At 50.0% G+C, this 20,228-nt stretch overlaps 2 non-coding genes across 2 annotated transcripts; both read left to right on the top strand.

Annotated features, from left to right (window-relative positions):
• The first annotated feature begins 7,445 nt into the window (after positions 1-7,445).
• Positions 7,446-7,560, top strand: LOC137376858 (U5 spliceosomal RNA). Its single transcript, XR_010976323.1, has one exon. It is a non-coding gene; the product is annotated as a U5 spliceosomal RNA (small nuclear RNA).
• A 7,894-nt stretch (positions 7,561-15,454) lies between these two features.
• LOC137376810 (U5 spliceosomal RNA) lies at positions 15,455-15,571 on the top strand. Its single transcript, XR_010976308.1, has one exon. It is a non-coding gene; the product is annotated as a U5 spliceosomal RNA (small nuclear RNA).
• The last annotated feature ends 4,657 nt before the right edge of the window (positions 15,572-20,228 follow it).

Below are 20,228 nucleotides of genomic sequence, written 5' to 3'. Positions count from 1 at the left end.
AAAGGAGCTGGAAGAGAAAGCCCCCCAGCTCCATGGTCCTGAAAGCAGTGATGGGCCCAGCATGCCCAAACCCAAAGCGCTGAACCCCCCAGCAGAGGACAGTCCAAAGCTTGCTGCCTACAAGACCCCCCTGATGTCACCCCAGTGGAACAAACCCCCCGTGATTGACTAGAAGGGCTTTCTGAGCCCAAAGACTGTGCAACAGCTTGTGCACACTATGGGTATGCAGGAAAATACACATGGACTGGGACTAGTAAGGACACCTGGTGTGGTAAGCAACATCCAGCTTTAAATGGGTATGAAGATTGCTTCCATTAACGTGCGTAGCATTAAATCAATTACGCGATGTGTTTCGACCTTGGGTTACCTTGCCAAGGTCAAAGCCGACCTGATATTTCTGCAGGAGTGTGGGATACCGCACCTCAGCACTTACAGGCAATGGTCGCGATGGTGGTCCCACAGGCCATCGATCTGGTCAGGGGGAAATGATTCCCGTTCCTCAGGCCTGGTTATTCTGCTGCGGGGAGGCAACGTCACCATCTCTGAAGGTGGGCGGTCACCTCCTCGTAGCAGACATAATGTACCAAAATGCTCCGCTCCGGTTAATCAACGTGTATGCCCCGGTCCAATACAGCAAGCGGCTGACCGTCCTCCAGCAGCTCCCACTGTTGCTGGCAATGTCCAGGCCGGTCATCCTAAGTGGTGACTTCAATTGCATCATCAAAGCAGCTGGACAATCTGGCAGAGAAGTCAGCAAACTGGACGCCACGTCACGACTCCTGATGGTGTTAAGAGATCCCAGGACACCAGTCTGGTGTGTACTCTCTCTTTAATGAAACTGACTGTAATGGCTCCCTGCAGTCAGAGTGTCTCATTGTAGAGGTCACATGACTATGGCAAGCCAGGAGGCACATTGATACAGTATTGCATTTCTATCCCAAACATCCCCCTTTTCATAGGAAAAAAACACAAAAAAAATTACATGCATTATCATTGACGCTGAGTTGCCCAAGTTACCCACGATGCACACAACTGTTCTCATGCATTAGTGGTTTGTCATTCTTGTCAGTCTCTGCATATGCAATGCACACATAGTCATTAAATCGTGCCGGTCTCTTAATGGTGATCGTGCACGTTGTCGTTGGTTGTTCATCTGCTTGATTTTCCTTCTCCGGCAAGTGTCGTTCCCTTGTCACTTATTGCCGCGATAACTGTTGCTGTGGACAGCTGGGGCTGATGGTTGATCTGTGATCTGTGCAGTTGGTGAGTTCTTATCTTCCTGATTGGCCACCTGCAGTGAAGGAACAGCCTCTCCAGTTGTGCGTATATGTCTGCAGTTGCGACGGTAAAGCTAGTTGTTCACTTGCACTGCATACGATCGAGGTGACAATTGCTCTACGCAGGTCCCAAGTTGCCACTTGGGCTGACTCTTGTTGAGAGCGTTGAAGGTTTGTACCCTGACTGGCTCTCCAATTTTTTTTTCTCCAAAATATACTTTATTCATAAAAATCTGTAAAAATTACATTCCCAAACAGTTTAAAACAGCATCAAGTCAAAAAATACAAACAGTGCAAAGGTGATCAGTTTCCTTCTATACAATTATGAGTTGCCTCACAACCCTTCCATTTCATTGTCATGCCAATTACATTTTTACATTTACAGCACACAAAATTTTCCCGATACAGTTCGAGGGGCTTCCCATGAATCCAGCCCCTCAGTTCAGCTTGGTGGGGGGACCTTACACTGTGGTCTTTCCCCATTGAGCCTTTGCTGTGGCTGCCCCAAGCTTTAGTGCGTCCCTCAGCACGCAGTCCTGGACCTTGGAATGTGCCAGTCTGCGACATTCGGTCGTGGACAACTCTTTGCGCTGGAAGACCAGCAGGTTTCGGGCAGACCAAAGGGCGTCTTTCACCGAATTGATAGTCCTCCAGCAGCAGTTGATGTTTGTCTCGGTGTGCGTCCCTGGGAACAGTCCGTAGAGCACAGACTCCTGTATTACAGAGCTGCTTGGGATGAACCTCGACAGAAACCACTGCATCTCTTTCCACACCTGCTTTGCAAAGGCACATTCCAGGAGGAGGTGGGCAACCGTCTCTTCCCCACCACAGCCAACGCGGGGGCACTGTGCGGAGGGGGCGAGACTTCGGGTGTGCATGAAGGATCTGACGGGGAGGGCCCTTCTCACCACCAGCCAAGCTACGTCTTGGTGCTTGTTTGAAAGTTCTGGTGATGAGGCATTCCGCCAAATGACTTTGACGGTCTGCTCGGGGAACCATCCGACAGGATCCCCCGTCTCCTTTTCCCGTAGGGCCTTGAGGACATTCCGTGCAGACCACTGCCTGATGGACCGGTGGTCGAAGGTGTTTTCCTGCAGAAACTGCTCCACGAAGGACAGGTGGTACGGCACGGTCCAACTGCATGGAGCGTTCCGCGGCAATGTGACCAGGCCCATCCTTCGCAACACCGGGGACAGATAGAACCTCAGCACGTAGTGACACTTGGAGTTTGCGTACTGGAGATCTACACACAGCTAGATGCAGCCGCACACGAAGGTGGTCATCAGGATGAGGGCCACGTTGGGTACATTTTTCCCGCCCTTGTCCAGAGATTTGAACATCGTGTCACTCCGGACCCGGTCCATTTTAGATCACCAGATGAAGCGGAAAATGGCTCGGGTGACTGCCACAGCACAGGAGTGGGGTATGGGCCAGACCTGCGCCACGTACAGCAACAACGTGCGTGCCTCGCACCTGATGACCAGGTTCTTACCCACAATGGAGAGAGATCGCTGCCCCTACATGCCCAACATTTGTCGTACCTTGGCTACTTGCTCCTCCCAGGTTTTGGCGCACGCCCCGGCCCTTCCCAACCATATCCCCAGCACCTACAGGTAATCTGACCTAACGGTGAAGGGGACAAAGGATCGGTCAGCCCAGTTCCCAAAGAACATGGCCTCGCTCTTGCCGTGGTTAACTTTGGCTCCCGAGGCCAGTTCGAACTGGTCGCAGATGCTCATCAGTCTGCGCACGGACAGCGGATCCGAGCAGAAGACGGCGACGTCATTCATGTACAGGGAGGTTTTAAACTGAGTGCCTCCGCTGCCTGGAATTGTCACCCCTCTTATGCTCGCATCCTTCCTAATAGACTCAGCAAAGGGTTCAATACAGCAAACAAACAAGACCGGGGAGAGAGGACAACCCTGTCTGACTCCAGATTTGATCGGGAAACTTTCAGATTCCCACCCGTTGAATGAGACTGCGCTACTGATGTTTGTGGAGAGCAGTTGGATCCAATTGCAGATTCCCTCCCCAAACCCCATTTTGGAAAGCACGTCCATCATGTAGGTGTGCGATATCCTGTCAAAAGCCTTCTCCTGGTCCAGGCTGATGAGGCAGGTGTCCACCCTCCTGTCCCATACATAGGCGATCGTATCCCTGAGTAGCGCCAGACTATCAGAGATCTTCCTGCCGGGTACAGTGCAGGTCTGATCGGGGTGAATCACCAACTCCAGAGCAGATTTGACTCGACTGGCTATGAACTGCTCTCCAATTTTTTTTTTCCAAAATATACTTTATTCATAAAAATCTGTAAAAATTACATTGCCAAACAGTTTCCAAACAGCACCAAAAAATACAAACATTGCAAGGGAGATCAGTTTCCTTCAATACTGTCATGAGTTTCTTCCCAACCCTTCCGTTTCACAATTGTCATGTCAATTACAGTTTTACATTTACAGCAATTGAGAATATTAACGATACAGTTCGAGGGGTTTCCCATGGATCCAGCCCCTCAGTCCAGCTTGGTGGGGGGACCTTACACTGTGGTCTTTCCCCATTGAGCCTTTGCTGCGGCTGCCCCAAGCTTTAGTGCGTCCCTCAGCACGTAGTCCTGGACCTTGGAATGTGCCAGTCTGCAACATTCGGTGGTGGACAACTCTTTGCGCTGGAAGACCAGCAAGTTTCGGGCAGACCAAAGGGCGTCTTTCACCGAATTGATAGTCCTCCAGCAGCAGTTGATGTTTGTCTCGGTGTGCGTCCCTGGGAACAGCCCGTAGAGCACAGACTCCTGTGTTACAGAGCTGCTTGGGATGAACCTTGACAAAAACCACTGCATCTCTTTCCACACCTGCTTTGCAAAGGCACATTCCAGGAGGAGGTGGGCGACCGTCTCTTCCCCACCACAGCCAACGCGGGGGCACTGTGCGGAGGGGGCGAGACTTCGGGTGTGCATGAAGGATCTGACGGGGAGGGCCCTTCTCACCACCAGCCAAGCTACGTCTTGGTGCTTGTTTGAAAGTTCTGGTGATGAGGCATTCCGCCAAATGACTTTGACGGTCTGCTCGGGGAACCATCCGACAGGATCCACCGTTTCCTTTTCCCGTAGGGCCTTGAGGACATTCCGTGCAGACCACTGCCTGATGGACCGGTGGTCGAAAGTGTTTTCCCGCAGAAACTGCTCCACGAAGGATAGGTGGTACGACGCCGCCCAACTGCAAGGAGCGTTCCGCGGCAATGTGACCAGGCCCATCCTTCGCAAAACCGTTGACAGATAGAACCTCAGCACGTAGTGACACTTGGAGTTTGCGTACTGGGGATCTACACACAGCCTGATGCAGCCGCACACGAAGGTGGTCATCAGGATGAGGGCCACGTTGGGTACATTTTTCCCGCCCTTGTCCAGAGATTTGAACATCGTGTCCCTCCGGACCCGGTCCATTTTAGATCCCCAGACGAAGCGGAAAATGGCTCGGGTGACTGCCACGGCGCAGGAGTGGGGTATGGGCCAGACCTGCGCCACGTAGAGCAACAACGTGAGCACCTCTCACCTGATGACCAGGTTCTTACCCACAATGGAGAGAGATCGCTGCCCCCACATGCCCAACTTTTGTCGTACCTTGGCTACTCGCTCTTTCCATGTTTTGGTGCACGCCCCGGCCCTTCCGAACCATATCCCCAGCACCTTCAGGTAATCTGACCTGACGGTGAAGGGGACAAAGGATCGGTCAGCCCAGTTGCCAAAGAACATGGCCTAGCTCTTGCCGTGGTTAACTTTGGCTCCCGAGGCCAGTTCAAACTGGTCGCAGATGCTCATCAGTCTGCGCACGGACAGCGGATCCGAGCAGAAAACGGCGACGTCATCCATGTACAGGGAGGTTTTGACCTGAGTGCCTCCGCTGCCTGGGATTGTCACCCCTCTTATGACCTGCTCTCCAATGCTCAATTCTGGCAATGATTTGGCAGTTTTGTCATAGTGAAATTTGGCTCTCTGCCGTTTCACCTTGATTTTGTCATCACACCTGTTACTACTTCTGGCATCAGTAGCTTTTTTGCTATTGGAAGAGTAGTTTGGGTGCAGCGTGATATTAGTCTTTGTACCGGACTACTTTCCATGCCTTTGGTAGGTAGGTGTATTTCTCCACTCGAGGATTGCCTTGTATACATCTGTGCCAGATTTGTTCAATTTCTTTATGTTTCCTTTGGCAATTTTCACTGCCACCTCTGTCTTGCCATTGAACTGGGGATAGTGTGGAGATGATGTCTGGTGTTGAATTTCCCAATCCTTTATGAAGCGGCTGAATTCTTTGCTTGTGAACTGCGGGGCATTGTTGGTCATCACAATGTCTGGAATGCCATAACGACTCAAGTGTGCATTCAGGCATTCTACAATCTCACCGGTAGTCATTGAGATCAGCTGGTCTACCTCCCAGTAGTCAGAATAGTAGTCTACAGTGACAAGATAATCAGTTCCTGTCAGTGTGAAGAGGTCTACTCCCAGCTTCATCCAAGGTCTGTCTGGGATGTCATATGTCATCAGCGGCTCTTTAGCTTGCCTACCTTGGTACTCATTGCATGCACTGCACTGGCTGATGTGGTCCTTGATTTCACTGCTCATGTTTGGCCAGTAGAGCCCTTCTCTTACCTTCCTCAGACTCAACTCAATTCCTTGGTGGCTTCCATGGATGTGCTTTAGCATCTCTCCTCTCAAATCTTTCGGGATAATGACTCTATTTCCTTTGTACAAGATGCCATCATGGGCTGTTACGTCATCTCTGTGAGCCCAATACGCTCTTGTGACCACAGGAATGTCGCTGGTGCTGTCAGGCCATCCTTTCATCACTACTTCTTGCAACACTTGGAGAGTTGCATCTTGTTGGGTAGTTCGTTTGATTTGAGCAAGGCAGATTCAATGTCTCTGCTGGGTTGATGATTTCCAGAGCATGTCGAGCTGCAGCTTCACGTTGGATCTGGAAGATTTCACACTCTGTCGTAGCATCCTTTACTTTCTTCATAGGGAGTGCAGCTCTCGACAGCATGTCTGCTTCCCTTGATTGTATGTCACATCCAGATGATATCTTGGTAACCGGAGTAACATTCTTTGCAGACACTTTGGAGCAGATAGTAGCGGCTTGAGGAAAATGCTTCGGAGCGGCTTGTGGTTGGACTCGACTTTCACTTTGTCTGTTCCAAGTAGGTATTGATGAAAATGTTCACAAGCAAAGACAATGGCCAGGTACTCTTTCTCAATCTGAGCGTAGCGTCGTTCCATTTGCAGTAAGGCCCTGGATGTAAATATAACCATTTGTTCTTGCTGCATTAGGGTTGCTCCAAGTCATGTCTCGCTGGTGTCACACTGCAGGGTAACTTCATCTTTTACATCATAGTATTTCAGCACTGGCATTGCCGACACTAGTCGCTTGATTTTAGTGAATGCTGCTTCTTGTTCTGTGCCCCAATACCACTGCACATCCTTGGCAGTTGGCATAATGGTTCACACTCCGACAACAAATTGGGCAAGAATTTTGCTAAATAGTTGACGAATCCAACAAATTGAGTCACTGAAACTGCTTCTCTCTCCACAGATGCTGCCAGACCTGCTGCGTATTTCCAGCATTTCTTGTCTGTGCATTCAAAGTTGGGGTTAAACTGCAAATGCCAGAATGCAGGACTCACAATACCAGACTTCGGGCTTCTTTTCCTCACTTTTCACGACAGCCTGCATTAAAACAAAATCACTTGGTGAGCACATAGTGTGAGAGAATCAATGCTAACCTCTCTGGGCAGTCACTGAGCAGCGTTAGTTCCGAAGAAGGGTCACTGACCCGAAACGTTAACTCTGCTTCTCTTTCCACAGATGCTGCCAGACCTGCTGAGTATTTCCAGCATTTCTTGTATTGACTGCAACATGTCATTCCCGCGGACAGAAGGCGCAGGCAGATAGGCCCCGCCCACTAATCTACATAAACCAGAATATAATGCAAAAGACCAATAGTTATTCATATTTCTGTGGGAAGTTAACAGTTTCTGGTTATTTTTTTATCTTAAAATATATCTGGACTAAATTGATTTTTCTCCAATATCGATGATAATTGGTGGTGTGCCCGCGCAATATGATGTTAAAGAGCTAAGAGTACGGTGGGTTGAGAGTAGAACGAATTGTTCGTTAGTTTACTCTGGTTTTTCTTCAGATCGTATAAATCTTTCGCCTTTTACTAAAGATTTCCGTGGAGAGAAGCGCTCAGAGTTTTGAACAATTTTTTGTGGCCCTGCTTTTAGTGGGGTTTCTATTTCAATAAATGAAAGATGTTTTATGTTCTATAATTTTGGGAAAGAAATTGTGCAGTTCTCAATCTGCAGAGGAATATGCTTTGGTTTTCTAGTGTACAAAGTTATTTACGACTTGAGTGTTGCAGACGAGCATGCTCCAAGGTCGAGGACTACGTGCTGAGGGACGTACTAAAGCTTGGGGCTGCTGCTGCAAAGGCTCAATGGGGAAAGACCACTGTGGAATTATCCTCCCGTCATACTGAACAGAGGGGCTGGAACCTGTGTAAAACCCCGTCTGCCCGTTCCAGGATTGACTTCCTGTTTGTGTCCCGTGCTGTCGCGGTCAGATCCACCGACGTCAAGCAGGTGTTCTTCTCTGACTGTTGCCTCTTACTGGCCGACTGTCACTTACATGACGACCAGCGGGTTGGCAGGGGAACACGGAAGCTCAATGCTACACTGCTAACCCCAGCGAACGTTGAGGAACTCAAAAGGGATTACAAAGGTTGGAGAACTGTGAAATCCCTCTTTCAGTCTCCAGTTCACTGGTGCAAGGCAATCAAGGAGAACATCAAGAGGTTCTTTATCTTCAAAGGTGTTCAGAGGGCGAGAGCGAAATGTCCCGACTCCAGAAAAGAATGCAAAATCTGCTCCAGCTGCAGTCAATGGGGGTCGAGGTCAAGGAGGACCACCATGAGGTGAAGAGTCAGCAGGCCTCGCTCTTTGCCATGGAGGCCTCCAAGATCATCTTCCAGTCCAGAGTCCGCTCCATTGAGCAGGATGAGACGTGTTCGCGTTACTCCTTGCAAAAGGTACACACAGAGAGCTTTGTGATCAGCAGCCTGAAGGAAGAGGATGGCTCGGTAAAGTCTTCGCAGTCCGACATACCAAGGATCAGCAAATCCTTTTATGCTATGCTGTATGACGCGAAGCCCACAGACAGCAGAGCCTCCCAGTCCTTCCTGTCATCTATCACAGAGGTTTTGAGGGAGAGACTGGACAAGCCACTAACTTGGACGAGCTGACAAAGGCCACCAAGTCCTTCGATACGAGTAAAACTCCCAGAAGTGATGGCTTACCGGTCGAGTAGTATCAGGCCCTGTGTGACTGGGTCGCCCCAGGCCTGCAGGAAGTATACGAGAGCATGCTTCTGGCCGGCAGCATGTCAGAATCCATGAGGAAAGGCATCATCACCCTCATCTACAAGCGGAAGGGGGAGAGGGCAGAAGTCAGAAATTGGCAGCCCATCTCAATGCTTAATGTTGACTACAAGATTCTGTCCAAAGTCATAGCCAGTCGAGTCAAGTCTGCTCTGGAGTTGGTGATTCACCCTGACCAGACCTGCACTGTACCCCTGCAGGAAGATCTCTGATAGTCTGACGCGACTCAGGGATACGGGACAGGAGGGTGGACACCTGCCTCATCAGCCTGGACCAGGAGAAAGCTTTTGACAGGATATCGCACACTTACAAGATGGACGTGCTTTCCAAAATGGGGTTTGGGGAGGGAATCTGCAATTGGATCCAACTGCTCTGCAGAATCATCAGTAGCGCAGTCTCAATCAATGGGTGGAAATCAGTAAGTTTCCTGATCCAATCTGGAGTCAGACAGGGCTGTCCTCTCTCCCCTGTCTTGTTTGTTTGCTGTATTGAACCCTTTGCTGAGTCCATTAGGAAGGATGTGAGCAGAAGAGGGGTGACAATCCCAGGCAGTGGAGGCACTCAGGTTAAAACCTCCCTGTACATGGACGACGTCGCTTTCATCTGCTCAGATCCGCTGTTGGTTTGCAGACTGATGAGCATCTGCGACCAGTTCAAACTGGCCTCGGGAGCCAAAGTTAACCACAGCAAGAGCGAGGCCATGTTCTTTGGAAACTGGGCTGACCGATCCTTTGTCCCCTTCACCGTCAGGTCAGACTACCTGAAGATGTTGGGGATATGGTTCAGAAGGGCCGGGGTGTGCACCAAAGCCTGGAGGGAGCGAGTAGCCAGGGTACACCATAAGCTGAGCATGTGGGAGCAGCGATCTCTCTCCATTGTGAGTAAGAACCTGGTCATCAGGTGCGAGGCGCTCACGTTGTTGCTTTACGTGGCGCAGGTCTGGCCCATATCCCACTCCTGCGCCGTGGCAGTCACCCGAGCCATTTTCCGCTTCATCTGGGAATCCAAAATGGACCAGGTCCGGAGGGACATGATGTTCAAACCTCTGGATAAGGGCAGGAAAAATGTACCCAACGTCGTCCTCATTCTGATGACCACCTTCATGTGTGGCTGCAACTAGCTGTGCGTAGAGCCCTAGTATGCAAACACCAAGTGTCACTATGTGCTGTGGTTCTATCTGTCCCTGGTGTTAGGAAGGATGGATCTGGTCACATTGCCGCGGAACACCCCATCCAGTTGGACCGTGCTGTACCACCTATCCTTCGTGGGAAAGTTTCTGCGGAAAAACACCTTTGGCCACCAATCCATCAGGCAGTGGTCTGCACGGAATGTCCTCAAGGCCCGACGGGAAATGGAGATGGTGGATCCTGTCAGATGGTTCCCTGAGTACACGGCCAAAGTCATTTGGCAGAATGCCTCATCACCAGAACTTTCAAACAAGCACCAAGACGTAGTTTGGCTGGTGGCTTCCTACACGACCGGAGCCTCGCCCCCCCCGCACAATGTCCTCAAGGTGGCTGTGCTGGGGAAGAGACAGTTGCCCGCCTCCCTCTGGAATGTGTCTTTGCAAAGCAGGTGTGGAAAGAGATGCAGTGGTTTTTGTCGAGGTTCATCCCAAGCAGCTCTGCAACACAGGAGTCTGTGCACTTCGGGCTATTCCCAGGGATTCACACCAAACATCAATTTCAGCTGGAGGACCATCAATTCGGTGAACGACACCCTTTGGTCTGCCCGAAACTTGCTGGTCTTGCAGCGCAAAGAGTTGTCCACGACCGAGTGTTGCAGACTGGCATATTCCAAGGTCCAGGACTACGTTCTGAGGAACACACTAAAGCTTGGAGCAGCCGCTGGAAAGGTTCAATGGGGAAAGACCACTGTGTAAACTTCTTCCACCAAAATGAACTGAGGGGCTGGACCCATGGGAAACCCCTTGGGCTGTATACACCAAATATGGGTTTGCTGTAAAATGTACATGGCATGTAAAATGGAATGGAAGGGTTGTGAGGCAACTCACTCAAGTATTGAAGAAAACAGATTTTCTTTGCACTTTTTAGAATGTCATATTGGTGCTGTTTTGAACTGTGTTGTAATGTTTTTTTTTACAGATTTTTATGAATAAAGTATATTTTTGGGGAAAAAAAGCAGCCCAGAGTTTGTCGGACCTGTGGCAAATCTGGTCATGTCGCGGCCAGCTGCAGCACAGTCGTCTGCAAGAACTGCAAGAAAGAAGGCCATCAGACAAAGGACTGTAAGCATAGTAAGTGCTGCAACCTGTGTGGTGGGGCAGACCACCTCTATAATACCAGTCCCAAATGCTGCCTCTGTTACGCAGAGGCGACAAAGACCAAGGAAAGGCTGGAGGAAGGAACGGTGAATCCTGGTGCAGCGAAAGAGAGCAGCAACCCTCCCCGCAGCAAGGAAAATCCATCTAAGAAGGGGAAGAAAGGGGAGGCAGCTGCAACAAGGGACCCAAGACCTACACTGTGCCCGGAAACTTCTCCTCAACAGACAGAATCAATGGAGGAGGAGACAGCAGAGGGATAACTGGGTGAGTGGCAAGTGGTCAAATCGAAAATCACAAAGAAGAAGCCCCAGAAAAAGGAACAGGTCACCATGCAAACCAGTGGCAAGAGGAGGCTACCGTCTGAGGCAGACTACGGCAGCTGCTCCTCATCAGACGAGGAAGGGACGGAAAGACGGCACCTGCAAAAGAAACGGCAGCATGCAAAGGAGCTGGAAGAGAAAGCCCCCCAGCTCCACGGTCCTGGATGCAGCGATGGGCCCAGCATGCCCCAAACCCAAAGCGCTGAACCCCCCAGCAGAGGACAGTCCAAAGCTTGCTGCCTACAAGACCCCCCTGATGTCACCCCAGTGCAACAAACCCCCCGTGAGTGACCAGAAGGGCTTTCTGAGCCCAAAGACTGTGCAACAGCTTGTGCACACTATGGGTATGCAGGAAAATACACATGGACTGGGACTAGTAAGGACACCTGGTGTGGTAAGCAACATCCAGCTTTAAATGGGTATGAAGATTGCTTCCATTAACGTGCGTAGCATTAAATCAATTACGCGATGTGTTTCGACCTTGGGTTACCTTGCCAAGGTCAAAGCCGACCTGATATTTCTGCAGGAGTGTGGGATACCGCACCTCAGCACTTACAGGCAATGGTCGCGATGGTGGTCCCACAGGCCATCGATCTGGTCAGGGGGAAATGATTCCCGTTCCTCAGGCCTGGTTATTCTGCTGCGGGGAGGCAACGTCACCATCTCCGAAGGTGGGCGGTCACCTGCTCGTAGCAGACATAATGTACCAAAATGCTCCGCTCCGGTTAATCAACGTGTATGCCCCGGTCCAATACAGCAAGCGGCTGACCGTCCTCCAGCAGCTCCCACTGTTGCTGGCAATGTCCAGGCCGGTCATCCTAAGTGGTGACTTCAATTGCATCATCAAAGCAGCTGGACAATCTGGCAGAGAAGTCAGCAAACTGGACGCCACGTCACGACTCCTGATGGTGTTAAGAGATCCCAGGACACCAGTCTGGTGTGTACTCTCTCTTTAATGAAACTGACTGTAATGGCTCCCTGCAGTCAGAGTGTCTCATTGTAGAGGTCACATGACTATGGCAAGCCAGGAGGCACATTGATACAGTATTGCATTTCTATCCCAAACATCCCCCTTTTCATAGGAAAAAAACACAAAAAAAATTACATGCATTATCATTGACGCTGAGTTGCCCAAGTTACCCACGATGCACACAACTGTTCTCATGCATTAGTGGTTTGTCATTCTTGTCAGTCTCTGCATATGCAATGCACACATAGTCATTAAATCGTGCCGGTCTCTTAATGGTGATCGTGCACGTTGTCGTTGGTTGTTCATCTGGTTGATTTTCCTTCTCCGGCAAGTGTCGTTCCCTTGTCACTTATTGCCGCGATAACTGTTGCTGTGGACAGCTGGGGCTGATGGTTGATCTGTGATCTGTGCAGTTGGTGAGTTCTTATCTTCCTGATTGGCCCCCTGCAGTGAAGGAATAGCCTCTCCAGTTGTGCGTATATGTCTGCAGTTGCGACGGTAAAGCTAGTTGTTCACTTGCACTGCATACGATCGAGGTGACAATTGCTCTACGCAGGTCCCAAGTTGCCACTTGGGCTGACTCTTGTTGAGAGCGTTGAAGGTTTGTACCCTGACTGGCTCTCCAATTTTTTTTTCTCCAAAATATACTTTATTCATAAAAATCTGTAAAAATTACATTCCCAAACAGTTTAAAACAGCATCAAGTCAAAAAAGACAAACAGTGCAAAGGTGATCAGTTTCCTTCTATACAATTATGAGTTGCCTCACAACCCTTCCATTTCATTGTCAAGCCATATACATTTTTACATTTACAGCACACAAAATTTTCCCGATACAGTTCGAGGGGTTTCCCATGAATCCAGCCCCTCAGTTCAGCTTGGTGGGGGGACCTTACACTGTGGTCTTTCCCCATTGAGCCTTTGCTGTGGCTGCCCCAAGCTTTAGTGCATCCCTCAGCACGCAGTCCTGGACCTTGGAATGTGCCAGTCTGCGACATTCGGTCGTGGACAACTCTTTGCGCTGGAAGACCAGCAGGTTTCGGGCAGACCAAAGGGCGTCTTTCACCGAATTGATAGTCCTCCAGCAGCAGTTGATGTTTGTCTCGATGTGCGTCCCTGGGAACAGCCCGTAGAGCACAGACTCCTGTATTACAGAGCTGCTTGGGATGAACCTCGACAGAAACCACTGCATCTCTTTCCACACCTGCTTTGCAAAGGCACATTCCAGGAGGAGGTGGGCAACCGTCTCTTCCCCACCACAGCCACCGCGGGGGCATTGTGCAGAGGGGGCGAGACTTCGGGCTTGCATGAAGGATCTGACGGGGAGGGCCCTTCTCACCACCAGCCAAGCTACATCTTGGTGCTTGTTTGAAAGTTCTGGTGATGAGGCATTCCGCCAAATGACTTTGGCGGTCTGATCGGGGAACTATCCGACAGGATCCCCCGTCTCCTTTTCCCGTAGGGCCTTGAGGACATTCCGTGCAGACCACTGCCTGATGGATTGGTGGTCGAAGGTGTTTTCCTGCAGAAAATGCTCCACGAAGGACAGGTGGTACGGCGCCGCCCAACTGCACGGTGCGTTCCGCGGCAATGTGACCAGGCCCATCCTTCGCAACACCGGGGACAGATAGAACCTCAGCACGTAGTGACACTTGGAGTTTGCGTACTGGGGATCTACACATAGCTTGATGCAGCCGCACACGAAGGTGGTCATCAGGATGAGGGCCACGTTGGGTACATTTTTCCCGCCCATGTCCAGAGATTTGAACATCATGTCCCTCCGGACCCGGTCCATTTTAGATCCCCAGACGAAGCGGAAAATGGCTCGGGTGACTGCCACGGCGCAGGAGTGGGGTATGGGCCAGACCTGCGCCACGTAGAGCAACAACGTGAGCGCCTCGCACCTGATGACCAGGTTCTTACCCACAATGGAGAGAGATCGCTGCCCCCACATGCCCAACTTTTGTCGTACCTTGGCTACTCGCTCCTCCCATGTTTTGGTGCACGCCCCGGCCCTTCCGAACCATATCCCCAGCACCTTCAGGTAATCTGACCTGACGGTGAAGGGGACAAAGGATTGGTCAGCCCAGTTCCCAAAGAACATGGCCTCGCTCTTGCCGTGGTTAACTTTGGCTCCCGAGGCCAGTTCGAACTGGTCGCAGATGCTCATCAGTCTGCGCACGGACAGCGGATCCAAGCAGAAGACGGCGACGTCATCCATGTACAGGGAGGTTTTGACCTGAGTGCCTCCGCTGCCTGGGATTGTCACCCCTCTTATGCTCGCATCCTTCCTAATAGACTCAGCAAAGGGTTCAATACAGCAAACAAACAAGACCGGGGACAGAGGACAGCCCTGTCTGACTCCAGGGAAAAGGAAACGGTGGATCCTGTCGGATGGTTCCCCGAGCAGACCGTCAAAGTCATTTGGCGGAATGCCTCATCACCAGAACTTTCAAACAAGCACCAAGACGTAGCTTGGCTGGTGGTGAGAAGGGCCCTCCCCGTCAGATCCTTCATGCACACCCGAAGTCTCGCCCCCTCCGCACAGTGCCCCCGCGTTGGCTGTGGTGGGGAAGAGACGGTCGCCCACCTACTCCTGGAATGTGGCTTTGCAAAGCAGGTGTGGAAAGAGATGCAGTGGTTTTTGTCAAGGTTCATCCCAAGCAGCTCTGTAACACAGGAGTCTGTGCTCTACGGGCTGTTCCCAGGGACGCACACCGAGACAAACATCAACTGCTGCTGGAGGACTATCAATTCGGTGAAAGACGCCCTTTGGTCTGCCCGAAACTTGCTGGTCTTCCAGCGCAAAGAGTTGTCCACCACCAAATGTTGCAGACTGGCACATTCCAAGGTCCAGGACTACGTGCTGAGGGACGCACTAAAGCTTGGGGCAGCCGCAGCAAAGGCTCAATGGGGAAAGACCACAGTGTAAGGTTCCCCCACCAAGCTGGACTGAGGGGCTGGATCCATGGGAAACCCCTCGAACTGTATCGTTAATATTCTCAATTGCTGTAAATGTAAAACTGTAATTGACATGACAATTGTGAAACGGAAGGGTTGGGAAGAAACTCATGACAGGATTGAAGGAAACTGATCTCCCTTGCAATGTTTGTATTTTTTCGTGCTGGTTGGAAACTGTTTGGCAATGTAATTTTTACAGATTTTTATGAATAAAGTATATTTTGGAAATAAAAAAAAAAAAAAAAAAATCTTTCGCCTTTTACTAAAGATTTCCGTGGAGAGAAGCGCTCAGAGTTTTGAACAATTTTTTGTGGCCCTGCTTTTAGTGGGGTTTCTATTTCAATAAATGAAAGATGTTTTATGTTCTATAATTTTGGGAAAGAAATTGTGCAGTTCTCAATCTGCTGAGAAATATGCTTTGGTTTTCTAGTGTACAAAGTTATTTACGACTTGAGTGTTGCAGACGAGCATGCTCCAAGGTCGAGGACTACGTGCTGAGGGACGTACTAAAGCTTGGGGCTGCTGCTGCAAAGGCTCAATGGGGAAAGACCACTGTGGAATTATCCTCCCGTCATACTGAACAGAGGGGCTGGAACCTGTGTAAAACCCCGTCTGCCCGTTCCAGGATTGACTTCCTGTTTGTGTCCCGTGCTGTCGCGGTCAGATCCACCGACGTCAAGCAGGTGTTCTTCTCTGACTGTTGCCTCTTACTGGCCGACTGTCACTTACAGGACGACCAGCGGGTTGGCAGGGGAACACGGAAGCTCAATGCTACACTGCTAACCCCAGCGAACGTTGAGGAACTCAAAAGGGATTACAAAGGTTGGAGAACTGTGAAATCCCTCTTTCAGTCTCCAGTTCACTGGTGCAAGGCAATCAAGGAGAACATCAAGAGGTTCTTTATCTTCAAAGGTGTTCAGAGGGCGAGAGCGAAATGTCCCGACTCCAGAAAAGAATGCAAAATCTGCTCCAGCTGCAGTCAATGGGGGTCGAGGTCAAGGAGGACCACCATGAGATGAAGAGTCAGCAGGCCTCGCTCTTTGCCATGGAGGCCTCCAAGATCATCTTCCAGTCCAGAGCCGCTCCATTGAGCAGGATGAGACGTGTTTGCGTTACTCCTTCCAAAAGGTACACACAGAGAGCTTTGTGTTCAGCAGCCTGAAGGAAGAGGATGGCTCGGTAAAGTCCTCGCAGTCCGACATACCAAGGAGCAGCAAATCCTTTTATGCTAGGCTGTATGACGCGAAGCCCACAGACAGCAGAGCCTCCCAGTCCTTCCTGTCATCTATCACAGAGGTTTTGAGGGAGAGACTGGACAAGCCACTAACTTGGACGAGCTGACAAAGGCCACCAAGTCCTTCGATACGAGTAAAACTCCCAGAAGTGATGGCTTACCGGTCGAGTTGTATCCGGCCCTGTGGGACTGGGTCGGCCCAGACCTGCAGGAAGTATACGAGAGCATGCTTCTGGCCGGCAGCATGTCAGAATCCATGAGGAAAGGCATCATCACCCTCATCTACAAGCGGAAGGGGGAGAGGGCAGAAATCAGAAATTGGCAGCCCATCTCAATGCTTAATGTTGACTACAAGATTCTGTCCAAAGTCATAGCCAGTCGAGTCAAGTCTGCTCTGGCTGCTCTGGAGTTGGTGATTCACCCTGACCAGACCTGCACTGTACCCGGCAGGAAGATCTCTGATAGTCTGATGCTACTCAGGGATACGGGACAGGAGGGTGGACACCTGCCTCATCAGCCTGGACCAGGAGAAAGCTTTTGACAGGATATCGCACACTTACAAGATGGACGTGCTTTCCAAAATGGGGTTTGGGGAGGGAATCTGCAATTGGATCCAACTGCTCTGCACAAACATCAGTGGCGCAGTCTCAATCAATGGGTGGGAGTCAGAAAGTTTCATGATCCAATCTGGAGTCAGGCAGGGCTATCCTCTCTCCCCTGTCTTGTTTGTTTGCTGTATCGAACTCTTTGCTGAGTCCATTAGGAAGGATGTGGGCATAAGAGGGGTGACAATCCCAGGCAGTGGACGTACTCAGGTAAAATGCCTCCCTGTAAATGGATGCCGTCGTCGTATTCTGCTCGGATCCGCTGTCCGTTTGCAAACTGATGAGCATCTGCGACCAGTTCGAACTGGCCTCGGGAGCCAAAGTTAACCAAGGCAAGAGTGATGCCATGTTCTTTAGGAACTGGGCCAACTGATCCTTTGTCCCTTCACCACCAGGTCAGACGACCTGAAGATGCTGGGGATATGGTTGGGAAGGGCCTGGGCATGCGCCAAAACCTGTAAGGAGCGAGTAGCCAGGGTACAGCATAAACTGAGCATGTGGGAGCAGTGATCTCTCTTCATTGTGGGTAAGAACCTGGTCATCAGGTGCGAGGCGCTTATGTTGTTGCTGTATGTGGCGCAGGTCTGGCCCATACCCCACTCCTGCACCGTGGCGGTCACCCGAGCCATTTTCCGCTTTATCTGGAGATCCAAAATGGACCAAGTCCGGAGGGAAATGATGTTCAAACCTCTGGATAAGGGCGGGAAAAATGTACCCAACGTCGCCCTCATCCTAATGACCACCTTCATGTGCGGCTGCATCTAGCTGTGCGTAGAGCCCTAGTATGCAAACACCAAGTGTCACTATGTGCTGAGGTTCTATCTGTCCCTGGTGTTAGGAAGGATGGATCTGGTCAAATTGCTGCGGAACACTCCATCCAGTTGGACCGTGCTGTACCACCTATCCTTCGTGGGAAAGTTTCTGCGGAAAAACACCTTTGGCCACCAATCCATCAGGCAGTGGTCTGCACGGAATGTCCTCAAGGCCCGACGGGAAATGGAGATGGTGGATCCTGTCAGATGGTTCCCCGAGTACACTGCCAAAGTCATTTGGCAGAATGCCTCATCACCAGAACTTTCAAACAAGCACCAAGACGTAGTTTGGCTGGTGGCTTCCTACACGCCCGGAGCCTCGCACCCCCCGCACAATGTCCTCAAGGTGACTGTGCTGGGGAAGAGACAGTTGCCCGCCTCCTTCTGGAATGTGTCTTTGCAAAGCAGGTGTGGAAAGAGATGCAGTGGTTTTTGTCGAGGTTCATCCCAAGCAGCTCTGTAACACAGGAGTCTGTGCACTACGGGCTATTGCAGGGATGCACACCAAACATCAATTTCAGCTGGAGGACCATCAATTCGGTGAAAGACACCCTTTGGTCTGCCCGAAACTTGCTGGTCTTGCAGCGCAAAGAGTTGTCCACGACCGAGTGTTGCAGACTGGCATATTCCAAGGTCCAGGACTACGTTCTGAGGAACACACTAAAGCTTGGAGCAGCCGCTGGAAAGGTTCAATGGGGAAAGACCACTGTGTAAACTTCTTCCACCAAAATGAACTGAGGGGCTGGACCCATGGGAATCCCCTTGGGCTGTATACACCAAATATGGGTTTGCTGTAAAATGTACATGGCATGTAAAATGGAATGGAAGGGTTGTGAGGCAACTCATAATTGTATGGAAGGAAACTGATCACCTTTGCACTGTTTGTATTTTTTGACTTGATGCTGTTTTAAACTGTTTGCGAATGTAATTTTTACAGATTTTTATGAATAAAGTATTTTTTGGGAATATAAAAAAAAAGCAAGAGGCCTCTTGGTCCATCGTGTCTGCACCAGCCGAAAAACGATCCACCTATTCTAATCCCACCTTTCAGCATTTGTTCCATTGCCCTGCAGATTACGGCACTTGAGATGCATATCCAGACTCCTTTTGAATGAGCTGAGGGTTTCTGCCTCTACTACCCTTTCAGGCAGTGAGTTCCAGACCCCCATCAACCTCTGGGTGAAAAAGTTTTTCCTCATGTCCCCTCGACAAGATTTTAGCAAGGCATTTGACAAGATCCTACATGTCAGACTAGTCAGTAAAGTAAGAGCCCATGGGATCCAAGGGCAAGTGGCAGGTTGGATCCAAAATTATAATAAAAGCAAAAGACTGCAGATGCTGGAAATTTGAAATCCACAGCATCTGTGGAGAGAGAAGCAAAGTTTTTTTTTCCCAAAATATACTTTATTCATAAAAATCTGTAAAAATTACATTGCCAAACAGTTTCCAAACAGCACGAAAAAATACAAACATTGCAAAAGAGATCAGTTTCTTTCAATAATGTCATGAGTTTCTTCCCAACCCTTCCGTTTCACAATTGTCATGTCAATTACAGTTTTACATTTACAGCAATTGAGAATATTAACGATACAGTTCGAGGGGTTTCCCATTGATCCAGCCCCTCAGTCCAGCTTGGCGGGGGGACCTTACACTGTGGTCTTTCCCCATTGAGCCTTTGCTGCGGCTGCCCCAAGCTTTAGTGCGTCCCTCAGCACGTAGTCCTGGACCTTGGAATGTGCCAGTCTGCAACATTCGGTGGTGGACAACTCTTTGCGCTGGAAGACCAGCAAGTTTCGGGCAGACCAAAGGGCGTCTTTCACCGAATTGATAGTCCTCCAGCAGCAGTTGATGTTTGTCTCGGTGTGCATCCCTGGGAACAGCCCGTAGAGCACAGACTCCTGTGTTACAGAGCTGCTTGGGATGAATGTTCTATGTTTCTATGAACACATGACCTACTGACTCAAAGGAAGAGTTCTACCATTGAGCCAAGCCTCACATTAACATCACCATCATTTGTTATACAGTAGTTTCATTAAAAGCTGAGCGGCAGATAAATGAAACAAAGGATAAAGTCTCAGTAACACTTCATTTTTAACTAGGATCGTTTGCAACGGTTAACAAGATAGATTATTTAAAACATTGTTATGAATGCTGGACCTTGTAACATGATTATGTTTTAAATATTGTGATTTTTAAAAGTTCAAGGTGGAGTCCAGAGGTCAGGTAACCTAATTTCCACTCTGTGAAAGGTTACCAAGACAACAGAGAACACAGATCAAAAACTTTCTTCTGAAAAACAGAGACTGCAGGGCTAACACCTGAAGAACAATGGACTTCAC

This window comes from Heterodontus francisci, chromosome 13, assembly GCF_036365525.1.
Source record: "Heterodontus francisci isolate sHetFra1 chromosome 13, sHetFra1.hap1, whole genome shotgun sequence".
NCBI lineage: Eukaryota > Metazoa > Chordata > Chondrichthyes > Heterodontiformes > Heterodontidae > Heterodontus > Heterodontus francisci.
Note: the sequence above shows the minus strand (reverse complement) of the source record. Positions and strands in the feature narration are given on the sequence as shown.